This window comes from Triticum urartu, chromosome 7A (genome assembly GCF_056163025.1).
Source record: "Triticum urartu cultivar PI428250 chromosome 7A, HENAU_Tu73, whole genome shotgun sequence".
Lineage (NCBI taxonomy): Eukaryota > Viridiplantae > Streptophyta > Magnoliopsida > Poales > Poaceae > Triticum > Triticum urartu.
This window is the reverse complement of record NC_141879.1, coordinates 279,473,206-279,489,729: the sequence shown is the minus strand read 5'-3', so window position 1 is coordinate 279,489,729 and position 16,524 is coordinate 279,473,206. Positions and strand designations below refer to the sequence as shown.

General features: G+C 42.0%; 1 long non-coding RNA gene across 3 annotated transcripts; it reads left to right on the top strand.

Moving 5' to 3' along the window:
• Positions 1–9,543: 9,543 nt before the first annotated feature.
• On the top strand, positions 9,544–15,263 carry LOC147959310 (uncharacterized). Of its 3 annotated transcripts, none has more exons than XR_015611430.1 (4): positions 9,544–10,523; positions 10,711–10,923; positions 11,332–12,486; positions 14,698–15,263. It is a non-coding gene; the product is annotated as an uncharacterized LOC147959310 (long non-coding RNA). The 3 variants fall into 3 exon arrangements; XR_015611431.1 differs by having other exon boundaries at positions 10,711–11,616; positions 12,401–12,486; XR_015611429.1 differs by having other exon boundaries at positions 10,711–12,486.
• Positions 15,264–16,524: the final 1,261 nt, after the last annotated feature.

The following is a 16,524-nucleotide window of genomic DNA, read 5'->3' as shown; positions in this document are numbered from 1 at the left end:
AAGCACCATAATTAGCAACAATCCTTAGGGAAAGTTTTAGGTGAAATATAACCCAAGATAACTCCAATGAAGAGATTGATGGATTTACAATACCCCATTCTTAACAACCTGTGAATCATGAAACATGAACTCAAATATCAAGAATGATGTAAAACCACCTCCAATGATATGGTAGAAAGAAATGCACTCCGGATTGCAAGATGAAGAAAGCTTGAGCTCCTTAGAAAAGAAACTCAATGAAAAACTTCTAGACGGAAATAAATCCTTGATGAACCATCATGTAGAGCCTCCATGAAGAACTCCGGTAACAAAAGAATAAAAAGAAAGAGAAATTGAAAACACAAGGTGAATCCTTGCAATGGTTTAGATGGATCTCCGTGATAATTAGAGCTTGGAACTCCGGGAAAGGAAAGATAAAGCATCTCGAACTGAGAATATGATATGATGAACCACTCTGGAAAAAGGAATTAATCACTTGGATGGAACAAGAATAAGAATTATGTTAAGCGTATCCTTCAACAATTTAATTGCTAACAAGCAACAGATTTGGCATACTACTTATCCTCGTAGAAAGACTAAGATAGATATAGCTCAAACTTGAGAAAGTCTTCAATGATCCACCGGTAGAATTTGAAAAGCACGAATGCATAGATATGATACACGAAGGAAGAAAACTCTTGAACGAACCACCGTAAGAATTGAAAATGAACGAATAAAAGATAACAAATCACCGGGAAGAATTTGCAGATGAACGAAGATGCTTGAGAGAAACTAGATACATGAGAACGAAGGGATCACGAACTGATTAAAGATCACTTGAACGAAGCACCGGTAAGATTGAAGAACGAGAGCTGAAAGTTGAGAATGAATAATATTTGAAAAGATGGATTCCGGATAACAAATTGAGAATACTCTTGAATTTGCTCCGGATAGTTGAAAAGAATTCTCACAATCCAAAAACAACTATGAGAGGATGGCAACAAGCTAGAATCACGAATCTTGAAGAGAATGGAGCAAGATATGGAGGAAAAATTCTTCTTCGGTCTTCAAGTGTTATGAAAGACGATGAGAGACACCACCATGAATTATTGAGACACTCCGGAATGAAGAATGGAAAAGTTGATCCAACGATGAAAAGAATTTGAAAGATCTTGAAGAAAAGCATTTGACTGATGATAAATCATTCTTACGTCAAACTTTGAGATGAATATGAGCATAACTCCGGAAATTAGAAGAGTCAGGTAAGATCCTGGGAAAGACCTGTGGGTTAGGGCCCACTCAAAAGATACACCGTTGAACTATTTAAAAGAGAAAACACCGGTTGAGTTAAATGGTTTGAATTAGATAACATCCTCAAAATAGCTTGAACGGATTAAGAGTGGAAACACAAATCTTCGAGACATCTTCAGCACTCCGGAACAATTGAATAGCGACAAATGAATGAATATGAGTAGCACCGTCAAGAGAAGGTATTTGAAATGAGGAAAGGGGATATAATCGACAAATCTTGACTTGAATCCACCAGAGAAGAGAAGAAACAAAGAATGATAACTTGAAGCTCCGTTAGGATCTTCATGAGAATCACCGGATAAGAATATTGACGGAAAAGGATGGAGAGACTTCACAAGAATAAAAGGATACTTGATTAAGAAATCCGAGTCCTTGAGGAAAAAGGGTGGGTGGGTGGGAAAACAAAGGCAACTTGGAGACGGATGAAACAAACACCGTTGAGAAGAACTGATACTTGATCTTGCGGTTGTTGAAATGATCGGATCCACTTGAAGAGAAGTACATCGGTTGAGAAGAAATTTAGATGACAAGCTCGATGATCGAGAAGGATTAGTATTCCCATAGAAATATGAGAACACCGTTTAGAGAAGGTATGGAATCAACATTTGACTTCGAAGAAACTCGAATACCACAACTCAAAACAAAAACAAAGGGTTGGCTTGCAGAATAAGCCGGAACAAACATATGATAGAGATTTCGCCCGAAGTTTTCGTGGTGGGGCCTACACGGGCTCGATCGTACAGCACCATCGGGGGGGCCCGAGCCATCAGTGAGATACCACTCTGGAAGAGCTCGGATTCTAACCTTGTGTCAGACCCGCGGGCCAAGGGACAGTCTCAGGTAGACAGTTTCTATGGGGCGTAGGCCTCCCAAAAGGTAACGGAGGCGTGCAAAGAATAGATTTTTTGTTTCTCCATACAGAATTAGTTTCTTCAGATTCTGACGTAACAAACAATTTTTATGAGACATAAGAACCCCCATAAAAATATTTTTTACTTTACTAGACTTTTGAACTTAGAACACTAACAGGTCAAATTTTAGATTTTTAAGATTTTTATTTTAATAAGTAAAACAAGTCAATACAAGGCAGTGCACATGACATACGAAGCGTCCCCAAGTCGGCATAGCCAAGGACTCTTTAAGACACAACGAGACTACTGTAAAACCGACCGTGAATAGGCGGACCACTAGACGTCGAACCCCAATTTCATATCATACATCCGTCGGAAAGATATCCTAAGAGCTACTTGAATTCCCACCGATGAAACTCCCGAACCTTTCTGGTTATGCAATCAGGTGTTGGGGATACAGGGGAAGCATAATATCTCACCCAAAACTAGCAAATCCTACATCCAGCTGTATCCATCCTTCAACACATAACCAAGAAACCTTCGGAAATCATCTACCTCAACCTTCGAAAAGCATCCGTTATACAAGTTATGGCAATACTCCCGAACTCCCGCCCCAGTACTGGGTGGCGTCGAGGTTATCTCACCAACGAACTGCATAAAAGAGATTTTCGATGTCAGCGTACTAAACTCAGGTATTCCAGAATTGCAACGATAAAATTATGACGGCAACACCTTAGAGCTCAACTCCCCAGGACACTGCCACAAAACCCCTGACAGGAGGCACCAAGACAATGTTCTCGTCACAAAACCATCGGAACGATTCCAAGATACCCGCGTGATCCTAAAAATTTTTTTAGTGAAATTTGAGAAGAGAAGAGTCAAAACTCTACGTCAGGATGCCTTACCAGAGCCATGAGGAGACTGGGGAGTAAAAAGAATTCCTAAACTCTCCGATATATAATTCCTAAATGACTCAAAACATTTTTCTAGACTCAACAGCGGCTGCTAAAAACGATCAAGCAGTGGGGGCTCCTAAGGTCGGGGAAGGCTCTGATTACCAACTTGAAACGCCCTCGATGCGGCTATATCTCCCACGTGTCGAAGCACGACTTAGAGGCATAACCGCATTGAAAGCAATGTCGCAAGTGAGGTAATCTTCACACAGCCCATGTAATACAATAGGGAAAAAGATACATAGTTGGCTTACAATCGCCACTTCACACAATTACATGAATAAAGCATTACATCATCCAAATACAATCAAGGTCCAACTACGGAACCAAAATAAAAGAATAACCCCAAATGCGACAAAGGTCCCTGATCGACCCCAACTGGGCTCCACTACTGACAAACTAGAACGAAACAACACAAAGGACAAGATCTTCATCGAGCTCCCCCTGAGCTGGGTTGCGTCATCTGTACGGACTCATCGGCACCTGCAAGCTGGTTTTGGAAGTATCTGTGAGTCACGGGGACTCAGCAATCTCGCACCCTCGCGATCAAGACTATTTAAGCTTATGGGTAAGGTAAAGGTAAGAGGTGGAGCTGCAGCAAGCGACTAGCATATATGGTGGCTAACATACGCAAATGAGAGCGAGAAGAGAAGGCAATGCACGGTCGAGAAACTATGATCAAGAAGTGATCCTAGAACAACCTACATCAAGCATAACTCCAACACCGTGTTCACTTCCTGGACTCCGCCGGAAAGAGACCATCACGGTAACACACGTTGTTGATTCATTTTAATTAAGGTCAACTTCAGGTTTTCTACAACCGGACGTTAACAAATTCCCATCTGCCCATAACCGCGGGCACGGCTTTCGAAAGTTCAAATCCCTACAGGGGTGTCCCAACTTAGCCCATGACAAGCTCTCACGGTCAACTAAGGATATTCCTTCTAGCGGGAAGACCCGATCAGACTCGGAATCCCGGTTACAAGACATTTTGACAGGGTAAAACTAAACCAGCAACACCGCCCGAATGTGCCGACAAATCCCGATAGGAGCTGCACATATCTCTTTCTCAGGGCACACTCAGATTGTCTTAGGTACGGGTAGGCCAGCCCAGAGTTGCCACTGGTGGCCACCGGCAGCTGACAGGTTGGACCAACACTCAGAGGAGCACTGGCCCGGGGGGGTTAAAATAACGATGACCCTTGAGTCTGCAGAACCCAAGGGAAAGAAAAGGGGTAGGTGGCGAATGGTAAAACCAATGTTGGGCATTGCTGGAGGAGTTTTACTCAAGGCGAACTGTCAAGGGGTTCCCATTATTACCCAACCGCGTAAGGAACGCAAAATCCGGGAACATAACACCGGTATGACGGAAACTAGGGCGGCAAGAGTGGAACAAAACACCAGGCATAAGGCCGAGCCTTCCACCCTTTACCAAGTATATAGATGCATTAATTAAATAAGATATATTGTGATATCCCAACAAGTAAACATGTTCCAACAAGGAACAACATCTCCATGTTCCAACAAGGAACAAACTTCAATCTTCACCTGCAACTAACAACGCTATAAGAGGGGCTGAGCAAAGCAGTAACATAGCCAAACAACGGTTTGCTAGGGCAAGGTGGGTTAGACGCTTGGTTCAACAATATGGGAGGCATGATAAGCAAGTGGTAGGTATCGCAGCATAGGCATAGCAAAAGAGCGAGCATCTAGCAAAGCAAAGATAGAAGTGATTTCGAGGGTATGGTCATCTTGCCTGAAATCCCGCAAGGAAGAAGAATGAGTCCATGAAGAAGACAAACGGACGTAGTCGAACGGATCCTCACAAACGCGATGTTATCGGAACCAACCCGAAGAAGCAACACCGGAAAGAAGCAAACAACATAGTAAACAACCATCACATAATCATGGCACGATGCGCAAACAAGTATGATGCATGTCCGATTTAATGAGGCATGGCATGGCAAAGGGCACAAACAAAACTACAAGTGAAGTGGAGCTCAATATGCAACGAGTTGCATATTGACGGAACACCACATCAAGTTATTTAGTTCGATCTCGTTTATGTACCCAACAATATTAAATGTTGTTAAACATGGCAAGAGGGTGAAGCAAATGAAAACTACCTATCTGGGCAAGTTTAAATGAGGCCGGAAACAACGACCAACAATTCCGGAAACTCCTCATATGCATATATTAGGTTTGGTCCTGTTCTACCCTAAACCATATTTTATAGTTATTAACATGCAAGATGATGCCACCATGTTAAACTAGGCAAAATTCTACCCCATTTACATATAAAGTTTATTAAATTCGGAGTTACTGTTAATTAGTTATGAATTAAAGCATTTTAACATGGCATAGGAGCAAATTTAATCAAACAACATTTTAAACATTTCAAACATAGATGAAAGTTGGATATTATGAATCTAGACAAAATTCTAAGCAAGTTTCATATATAACTTATTTAGATCCGATGCACGGTTCATGAGTTATTATATGCATGATCCACAAGGGTTTTCCTGCAAAAATGCTCTCCTCTGGAAAAATAGACAAATTGTAGATCTGAAAAAAAAATAGAGGCGGGCCGAATCGGACTGGGCCAACAGTGCACAGCGGGGTTCTCACCAAGTGGGCCTTTGCCCAAGGCGGTGGAAACAGCAGGCCGGGCGACTGGGCCGGGAGCTGGGCCTTGGGGCGCATCGGCCCACGCGGGGCCCACACGAGAGGCGCTCGTCCTCCTCATGCCCGCATGAACCAAAAGGCAGAGACGGCAGCGATGGCGCACGCCGGCGAGGGCGCAGCAACGGCGGGGAGGTCGCGGGGACATGGGGATGGCCGGATCTGGTCGCGCCGGGTCCATTCCGGCCGGATCCAACGGCGGTTCGTCGTGGGCGTCGGCGTGGGAGCCCTGGTGGCGGCGCTGACCACGTGGAAGCGCAGAGAGGTCAGGGAGAGAAAAAGAGAAGAGAGACAAAAGGGAGAGGAGAGGGACGGGGTCGACCTGGTGGAGCTCGTTGCTGCTCCGGCGAGCAGCTCTGGCGAGGACGTCGACGGGGCCTGGTGCGGGAGCTCCCTCCCCTGGAGCTCGGGGACGAGGGAGCGGGAGGCGACGCGGGGGCTGTCCCGAGCCCCAGATGGGCTCAGGTGGCCGCGGCAGGGATCGCAGGGCCGGCGGCGGTGGGGAGCGCTGGGGTGAGGTGGCGACGCCACATGGCGGCCCAGGGGTGGCTGGAGACGGCCAGGGGCAACGTGGCACGCCCGGATTGGACCGGGGCGCGGCGGCGGCGGCGCCAAGTGGCGGTGGGAGGCTGGATGTGCACGGAATTCGAGGAGGAGGTGGGGATTGCGGCTGGCTAGAGGTAGGGGATAGGTTTAGGCTAGGTTTGTCCAAAAATGGGCTAGGGAAGGTGTATATATATAGAGAAGGGGCTAGGGTTAGGGGGGTTTCGGAGCCCTCCGATCGTAATCGAACGGTTCCGGTCGGAGGGGGGTTTAGTGGGCTGGACTCGGGCTGTGTAGGAGGGTTGGACTGAGAGGAGAGAAAAGAACTGCAGCCCGACACGGGTTTCCGAAGACCGAAAACGTCCGACGAAAATACCGGCAACGGTGCCGCTATATATATAGCGGTTGGGCTATCAAACGAGCTCCGAATGCGACGAAACTTGACAGGCGCTCTGTCTACACTATAATAAGACCGCACGCCAAGTTTCATCCCATTCCGAGAACATTTTCCGTCCACTTATAAAATACTATCTCGGACATGTCGCGGGCGCGTGCAAGTGTGGTTGGGCTCAGAACGGACAACGGAGAGAACTCGGAGAACCCGGACAGATGCAAGTTTCGAAAACATGATGATGCAATGCAGATGATGACATGGCAAGATGCAACAGGCAAGCGAATGACAAGGCAACAACAGCGAATAACTGGAGGACACCTGGCACAACGGTCTCGGGGCGTTACATAATTGCTCGACAGTAATTCGTTTACCCACCGTAATATTTATGCTCTTGAGAGAAGCCACTAGTGAAACCTATGGCCCTCGGGTCTATCTTCCATCATATTAATCTTCCAATACTTAGTTATTTCCTTTGCCGTTTATTTTACTTTGCATCTTTATTTATCTTTATCATAAAAGTACCAAAAATATTATCTTATCATATCTATCAGATCTCACTCTCGTAAGTGACCGTGAAGGGCTTGACAACCCCTTTATCGCGTTGATTGCGAGGTTCTTCTTTGTTTGTGTAGGTGCGTGGGACTTGAGTGTGATCTCCTACTAGATTGATACCTTGGTTCTCAAAAACTGAGGGAAATACTTACGCTACTTTGCTGCATCACCCTTTGCTCTTCAAGGGAAAACCAATGCAGTGCTCAAGAGGTAGCAAGAAGGATTTCTGGCGCCGTTGCCGGGGAGATTCGCGCCAAGTCAAGTCAAGATTTGACTCCCAACAACGAGTCATTTTTGGCGCCATTACCAAGTCAAAACATACCAAGTACCCATCACAAACTTTTATCCCTCGCATTACATTATTTGCCATTTGCCTCCCGTTTTCCTCTCCCCCACTTCATCCTTGTCGTTTTATTCGCCCTCTCTCTCCGTTCCCCTTCTCTTTCCCTCTTTGCCTCTTTTTGCCCGTTTCTTGTTTGCTTGTGTGTTGATTGCTTGCTTGTCACGATGACTCTACCTAGATTTGGTGATCTTCACCTTAAAAGGTTAGAAGAGATCGAAAGCAATATCAGGAGTTTTATGGTTTTACAATTTGACCATAATAATTTCTTTAGGAACGAGCTTAAGGAACAAAAAAGCTTTATGGGTTATATGAATAAAGAGCTCGATGATATGTCTACAGAATTTTATGGTTTGAAATCTCAGATTGCTCATCTCAAAAAATTAATTGCTGAAGTTTCGGATAAGCAGGCCACCCTAGTTAATAAGATGGCCGCTAAGCCGGAAAAATTTTATGATAAAAAAGATGAAGATCTAAAAGTTATTGATGTGTCCCCTATTAAATCTTTGTTTTGCAATATGAATCTTGACAATGATGGGGCTGAAGATGAGCCACCTTTACCTAGAGGGCATTCCAAAAATTCGAAGTCTTTAGATCTTGATGCTAAAATTGTTAAAACTGGGATTGAAGAGGTCAAAACTTTAAATATCAATGAACCCACTCTTTTGGATTTCAAGGAATTTAATTATGATAATTGCTCTTTGATAGATTGTATTTCCTTGTTGCAATCCATGCTAAATTCTCCGCATGCTTATAGTCAAAATAAAGCTTTTACTAAACATATCGTTGATGCTTTGATACAATCTTATGAAGAAAAACTTGAGTTGGAAGTTTCTATCCCTATTAAGAAAAACTTTGTGTGATTTGCTAGGTTTCTGTGATTTTAATGATTGTTCTTTAAACTTGCACAGATTCCACTATTAAGAAACCTATGGGAAGAATTAATGATGTTCTTATTGTTGCAAATAGGAACTATGTGCCCGTAGATTCATTGTTCTTGATATAGATTGCAATCCTTCATGTCCTATTATTTTCGATAGACCTTTCCTTAGAATGATTGGTGCAATTATTGATATGAAGGAAGAGAATATTAGATTTCAGTTTCCATTAAGGAAGGGCATGGAACACTTTCCTAGAAATAAAATTAAATTATCATATGAATCTATTATGAGAGCCACTTATGGATTGCCTACCAAAGATGGCAATACCTAGATCTATCTTCGCTTTTATGCCTATCTAGGGGCGTTAAACGATAGCGCTTGTTGGGAGGCAACCCAATTTTATTTTTATTCCTTGCTTTTTGCTCCTATTTAGTAAGAAATAATTTACCTAGCCTCTGTTTTGGTTGTGTTTTTTGTGTTTAGTTAGTGTTTGTGCCAAGTAGAACCGTTGGGAAGACTTGGGGAAAGTCTTTTTGATCTTGCTGTAAAAAACAGAAACTTTAGCGCTCACGAGAATCGCTGCCATTTTTATTTGGAAAGTGCTATTTAGTTAATTATTTTTGCAGATTATTAATAGATAAATTCCTCATGTCCAGCAATTTGTTTTAGAATTTTTGGGGTTCCAGAAGTTGCATTAGCTACAGATTACTACAAACTGTTCTGTTTTTGACAGATTCTGTTTTTCTTGTGTTGTTTGCTTATTTTGATGAATCTATGGCTAGTCAAAGAGTTTATAAACCATAGAGAAGTTGGAATACAGTAGGTTTAACACCAATCTAACATTCTTAAGAAGTTGCTCCCCACTTCTACCTATTCTTTCAACATGCACACCATCCACATCAGCTTTAGGCCACATCATCAATCACTTTGCAAAATCAGCCAATCCCTACCGTCATGGCATTGAAAAAAAACTGATCCAACATCATCATCGTGGCATGTATGCTTTAAAAAAAATCCCACTTTGCCCTCCCGCTGGCCCGCCGCTCATACCGCATAGGGCAACCCAATCTTCCCACCTTCCAAGCGCACGACCGCCGGTTCTCCCGCATATTTGATCCCAATTCCCAACCCAGCCTGACACCGCTGGAGCGCCGCCCTTCCTCCTCTCCTCGCTCTGGTTTCCTCCTCCTCCCGCTGCGCACTGCACCGACGGTGACCACGCCTCCACCGTGCCCAACACGTGTGCCACCGCTCCTGTACGCCTCCTCTGCCCGGCCAAATCCCGCCATCATCTTGAGGCCAGCGCCTCTGCTCACCGGGTAATGTCCGCCCATCTCACTTGCCCGCGCCGCCTGTCCACCACCACGCGCTGCAGCCCATCCACCGACGCGCGCTGCCACCATCCGTCGTCTGTTTCGGCCGACCGGCGACCGCCGGTACCACGTCTCCTAGGCACGGTTCCACTGCTGCTGCCCCAGGTCGTCGAGGAGCAAGAAAAATCGGGCTGGTGCACCCATTTGTCTGCTCCGAGCCTCTAGGCGCGGTTGCGACGCGGACCGTCCATTGTTTGATCACCGGCGACCCAGAATGTCAGATCGTGGACGAGTCAGCATGCCATTTTTTAGCAAAAATCAAGCATGCCTTCTCCCATTCTCTGCAACGCTTCCTCCAACCATCCCCAAATTTGTCGTTCGTTCTTCTCTTCACAGTGAGCATCTCATCCGGTCATCAACCATTGCAATTGCGAGGGGTTTGCAAGGTAATGGCCTGACACAGCCGCATAGATGTCATACTAGGTGAGTACCTCTCCGGTCGCATCCTCCTCTACGCTGACTATTTGGACAACCACGGTGACCTCCTCAACGACATGGTCCTCCTCTGTCTAAATCCAGCCACGTAAGAGCGATTAGTGTTTCTTGATTTCAGTCAGTTGTTGAGCCTATCTGGCTACCCAAGCATACACCAATACTGCCGTCAAGCCTACACCAATATTGCAGTCAAGTTATACTGCAATTACTAGCAGTCGTCCCTCTTCAGGTAACAAATTGTATTTCTTTGTAACCTTCATCTGTTGGTGAATGATTGGCAATGTATTGTGTATTTAGATATGTGATTTTGAATTATAAGTGTACCTCTGCATTAGTAATTTTCCCCCGCGAGAGCAAAGATCAGTCTATACACTGCAACATAACTTAACTTTCTCCATGCCCTTTCTGTTTTTCAGATTTTGCAGAGAGGGGGAAAAGAGCATGTTAAAATAAGATCGCCAAGAAAATAGGTAAAAGAAAATTTCACCCAAGATTTATTAATGGATCGGTTGTCCTATATACTAGAGATGGTGAGTCTGATTTGCCTACGAAGTTGTCTAGCAGTGTTGTGATATCTCTCTAATGTCCATTCAAGTACTTGATGAATAGGCATTGCACCATATTTGAGGGTAAGATCTCCTATATCGATCACTAAACTTTCTTCATTTTAGTACTATTGAACCATATATTTATTTGGCTTAGTTTGTCTTTGCAAATTTTGATGGAACTACTATTTAGCTACTCCACTTATTTTAAATTATCTTGAAGTAGAAAAAATATGGAAGGCCAGTCTTTTGGTTGCCCAAATAATTCCTTTTACTAACTAAGCAAGCTGGGTTTGCTAATGTTGTCTGTAACATTCATCTAGCCTCATCGTGATGGAAGAGGGGTTAGTGGATAAAGGACAGACGTGGTTGGGGCTTTATTAATTTAAAGCCAAGCAGAACTTGCGCTTTTCATTCTAACTTTATTGCCACATTAGTGCAATTTGATCTTATCCCTTCGGTTGCAGATATCTGATGATTTTTATCTGGCAGGTCTATTTGTCTTCACTTGAGATAACATAAGGCTCTAATTGGCCCAGTATACAACCAAGGGTGGTTAGATATTTCTGATTTATTAGAAAAGTCTTAAATGCACAAGGATATTCCAACATTTTCTTTGTTCAAATGTATTAGTTATACTAATATATTTGCCTCATTGCATTTTACATGTCTCCCCCAAAATTTACTGTTTTGGAAGATGATTATGGTCACACTGAACAAAAGAGAGACCGATACATGTTCAATGCAATGCTTATAAGAAAGGGACATCATACTGAAGTAGGTTATGCAAGTGTTCATTCCTAATTGTGTACTTAAATTAAAAAGAAGTTACTATTTGCATATTTAATATTTTTAAGTCATGCTTGTGAATGTTTCATTCCTTTTTAGGTGATAATAATCAATTTCCTCTTATATACAGGATGTGCCTCTTTTCATAATTACTTTGAATAATTTATCTCTACAATGTATGTACTGCAGATTCGCTCTTCTTGAACATTTGCAATAAATATGATGACTTCCTTACCTATAATTTATGAATAATTTCGTCAAACTCACTATTAGCAACAGTAGTCTGTGAATTGTGTTGCTTATTATTTACTGCTTTAGTCATGGAGAAAATCAAACCACAAGTTTTGTTATTTCCTCTTCACCTGATGGGTGTATAAATGCCTTTGTTGTTCGTTGTAAGACAAACACTTAAGCATTGTAATAGAATGTTAGCATGACTTCTCCTATTTTATAGATCCTTTTTATCATATATATTTCTTTGTTTCAGTGTAATACTCTTAAACATAGAGATCTTATATATGTGAAACGAGTGCTATTTCCTTATCTTGCAGTTGCATGATCTATTTCTGCCCAGTTGAACTTGCCTAATTAAAAAAAGTCTCTCTGTCCATTTGAACTTGCTTATGCACTACACAAGTTCCCGCTGCAATGCGCGGGGAATCTTCTAGTATAAATAAAGAATGAGTTCATTACAGTACCTTGAAGTGGTGTTTTGTTTTCTTTCGCTAACGGAGCTCACGGGATTTTCTATTTTGAGTTTTGTGTTGTGAAGTTTTCAAGTTTTGGGTAAAGATTTGATGGATTATGGAACAAAGAGTGGCAAGAGCCTAAGATCGGGGATGCCCATGGCACTCTAAGGTAAAATTCAAGGACACCGGGACATCCCCTCTTTCGTCTCCGTCTATCAGTAACTTTACTTGGAGCTATATTTTTATTCACCACATGATATGTGTTTTGCTTGGAGCGTCTTGTATGATTTGAGTCTTTGATTCTTAGTTTACCACAATCATCCTTGCTGTACACACCTTTTGAGAGAGACTCACATGATTTGAAATTTATTACAATACTCTATGTGCTTCACTTATATCTTTTGAGCTATATAGTTTTTCTCTAGTGCTTCACTTATATCTTTTAGAGCACGGTGGTGGATTTGTTTTATAGAAACTATTGTTCTCTCATGCTTCACTTATAGTATTTTGAGAGTCCTTTAGAATAACATGGCAATAATAAAAACTTTCATATAAGTGCATTGAATACTATGAGAAGTTTGATACTTGATAATTGTTTTGAGATATGGAGATGGTGATATTAGAGTCATGCTAGCTGAGTAGTTGTGAATTTGAGAAATACTTGTGTTGAAGTTTGTGATTCCCGTAGCATGCACGTATGGTGAACCTTTATGTGATGAAGTCGGAGCATGATTTATTTATTGATTGTCTTCCTTATGAGTGGCGGTCAGGGACGGGCGATGGTCTTTTCCTACCAATCTATCACCCTAGGAGCATGCACGTAATACTTTGTTTCGATAACTAATAGATTTTTGCAATAAGTATGTGAGTTCTTTATGACTAATGTTGAGTCCATGGATTATACGCACTCTCATCCTTCCACCATTGCTAGCCTCTCTAGTATCGCGCAACTTTCGCCGATACCATAAACTCACCATATACCTCCCTCAAAACAGCCACCATACCTACCTATTATGGCATTTCCATAGCCATTCCGAGATATATTGCCATGCAACTTTCCACCGTTCCGTTATTATGACACGCTTCATCATTGTCATATTGCTTGCATGATCATGTAGTTGACATCGTATTTGTGGTAAAGCCACCATTCATAATTCTTTCATACATGTCACTCATGCATCATTGCACATCCCGGTATACCGCCAGAGGCATTCACATAGAGTCATATTTTGTTCTAAGTATTGAGTTGTAATTCTTGAGTTGTAAGTAAATAAAGTGTGATGATCATCATTATTAGAGCATTGTCCCAAGTGAGGAAAGGATGATGGAGACTATGATTCTCCCACAAGTCGGGATGAGACTCCGGACGAAAAAAAGAGAGAAAAGAGGCCAAAAAATAAAAAAAGAAAGAAGGCCAAATAAAAAAATGAGAGAGAAAGAAAGAAGGGACAATGCTACTATCCTTTTTCCACACTTGTGCTTCAAAGTAGCACCATGTTCTTCATATAGAAAGTCTCCTATGATATTACTTTCATATACTAGTGGGAATTTTTCATTATAGAACTTGGCTTGAATATTCCAATGATGGGCTTTCTCAAAATGCCCTAGGTCTTCGTGAGCAAGCAAGTTGGATGCACACCCACTTAGTTTCTTTTGTTGAGCTTTCATATACTTATAGCTCTAGTGCATCCGTTGCATGGCAATTCCTACTCACTCACATTGATATCTATTAATGGGCATCTCCATAGCCCGTTGATACGCCTAGTTGATGTGAGATTATCTTCTCCTTTTTGTCTTCTCCACAACCACCATTCTATTCCACCATAGTGCTATATCCATGGCTCACGCTCATATATTGCGTGAAGATTGAAAAAGTTTGAGAACATCAAAAGTATGAAACAATTGCTTGGCTTGTCATCAGGGTTGTGCATGATTTGTGTGGTGAAAATAGAGCATAGCCAGACTATATGATTTTGTAGGGATAACTTTCTTCGGCCATGTTATTTTGAGAAGACATGATTGCTTAGTTAGTATGCTTGAAGTATTATTATTTTTATGTCAATATTAAACTTTTATCTTGAATCTTTCGAATATGAACATTCATGCCACAATAAAGAAAAATTACATTGAGAAATATGTTAGAAAGCATTTCACATCAAAAATTCTTCTTTTATCATTTACCTACTCGAGGACGAGCAGGAATTAAGCTTGGGGATGCTTGATACGTCTCCAACGTATCTATAATTTTTGATTGCTCCATGCTATTATATTATCTACTTTGAATGTCAATGGGCTTTATTTTACACTTTTATATCATTTTTGGGACTAACCTACTAACCGAAGGCCCAACCCAAATTGCTGTTTTTTTTGCCTATTTTAGGGTTTCGAAGAAAAGGAATATCAAACGGAGTCCAAACGGAATGAAACCGTCAGGAACGTGATTTTCTCAACAAACGTGATCCAGAAGACTTGGAGTGGGCGTCACGAAACAAGGGAAGAAAGCACGAGGCAGGGGGGCGCGCCCTCCACCCTCGTGGGCCCTCCGTTGCTCCACCGACGTACTTCTTCTTCCTATATATATCCACATATCCCCCGAACATCCAGGAGCACCACGAAAACCTAATTCCACCGCCGCAACCTTCTATACCCGAGAGATCCCATCTTGGGGACTTTTTCGGAGCCCAGCCCGAGGGGGCATTGATCACGGAGGGCCTCTACATCAACTCTATGGCCTCTCCGGTGATGTCTGAATAGTTTCCTTCAGACCTACGGGTCCATAGTTATTAGCTAGATGGCTTCTTCTCTCTCTTTGGATCTCAATACAAAGTTCTCCTCGATCTTCTTGGAGATCTATTCGATGTAATCTTATTTTGTGGTGTGTTTGTCGAGATCCGATGAATTGTGGGTTTATGATCCAGATTATCTATGAACATCATTTGATTCTCCTCTGAATTCTTTTATGTATGATTGGTTTATCTTTGCAAGTCTCTTCCAATTATCAATTTGGTTTGGCCTACTAGATTGATCTTTCTTGCAATGGGAGAAGTGCTTAGCTTTGGGTTCAATCTTGCGGTGCTCGATCCCAGTGACAGAAAGGGAACCGACACGTATTGTATTGTTGCCATCGAGGATAAAAAGATGGGGTTTATATCATATTGCATGATTTTATCCGTGTACATCATGTCATCTTCCTTAAAGCATTACTCTGTTCTTATGAACTTAATACTCTAGATGCATGCTGGATAGCGGTCGATGTGTGGAGTAATATTAGTAGATGCAGAATTGTTTCGGTCTACTTGTCTCGGACGTGATGCCTATATACATGATCATACCTAGATATTCTCATAACTATGCTCAATTCTATCAATTGCTCGACAGTAATTCCTTACCCACCATAATATTTATGCTCTTGAGAGAAGCCACTAGTGAAACCTATGGCCCCCGGGTCTATCTTCCATCATATTAATCTTCCAATACTTAGTTATTTCCTTTGACGTTTATTTTACTTTGCATCTTTATTTCTTTTTATCATGAAAATACCAAAAATATTATCTTATCATATCTATCAGATCTCACTCTCGTAAGTGACCGTGAAGGGTTTGCCAACCGCTTTATCGCGTTGGTTGCGAGGTTCTTATTTGTTTGTGTAGGTGCGTGGGACTTGAGCGTGATCTCCTACTGGATTGATACCTTAGTTCTCAAAAAGTGAGGGAAATACTTACGCTATTTTGCTGCATCACCCTTTTCTCTTCAAGGGAAAACCAACGCAATATTTACATTTGAACTATTGTTATACTGGGATATTTGCATTTATTTATAGATGAATTGTGCTATTTTCCATAATTATTTTAAGTGTTGCGGAATTAGGAAAAAAAGAAGGGGCTGACATTTAGATGACAATGTTGAATGGTCGGCTCCACCATCCGTGTCCGTGGACAAATATAGTGTTTTACAGGGGATAGCGTTGGAGATGCCCTTATGTCACGTGTGAAACAAACTTGATATTATCAGATATGTTTCCGAAAACTATTTGATATATGTAAGTTGTAGTTATGAACCTATGGACAAAATATCACAGTAAGAATATTACAATCCAAAGGTTTCATTTGAGAATAAAAATGCGTTTGTCCAATCACATGTCAAGATTTTAGAACCAATGGCATGAGAATACGACGGCCGGGGACATCTTTTGCTCCTAGCTAGGCTC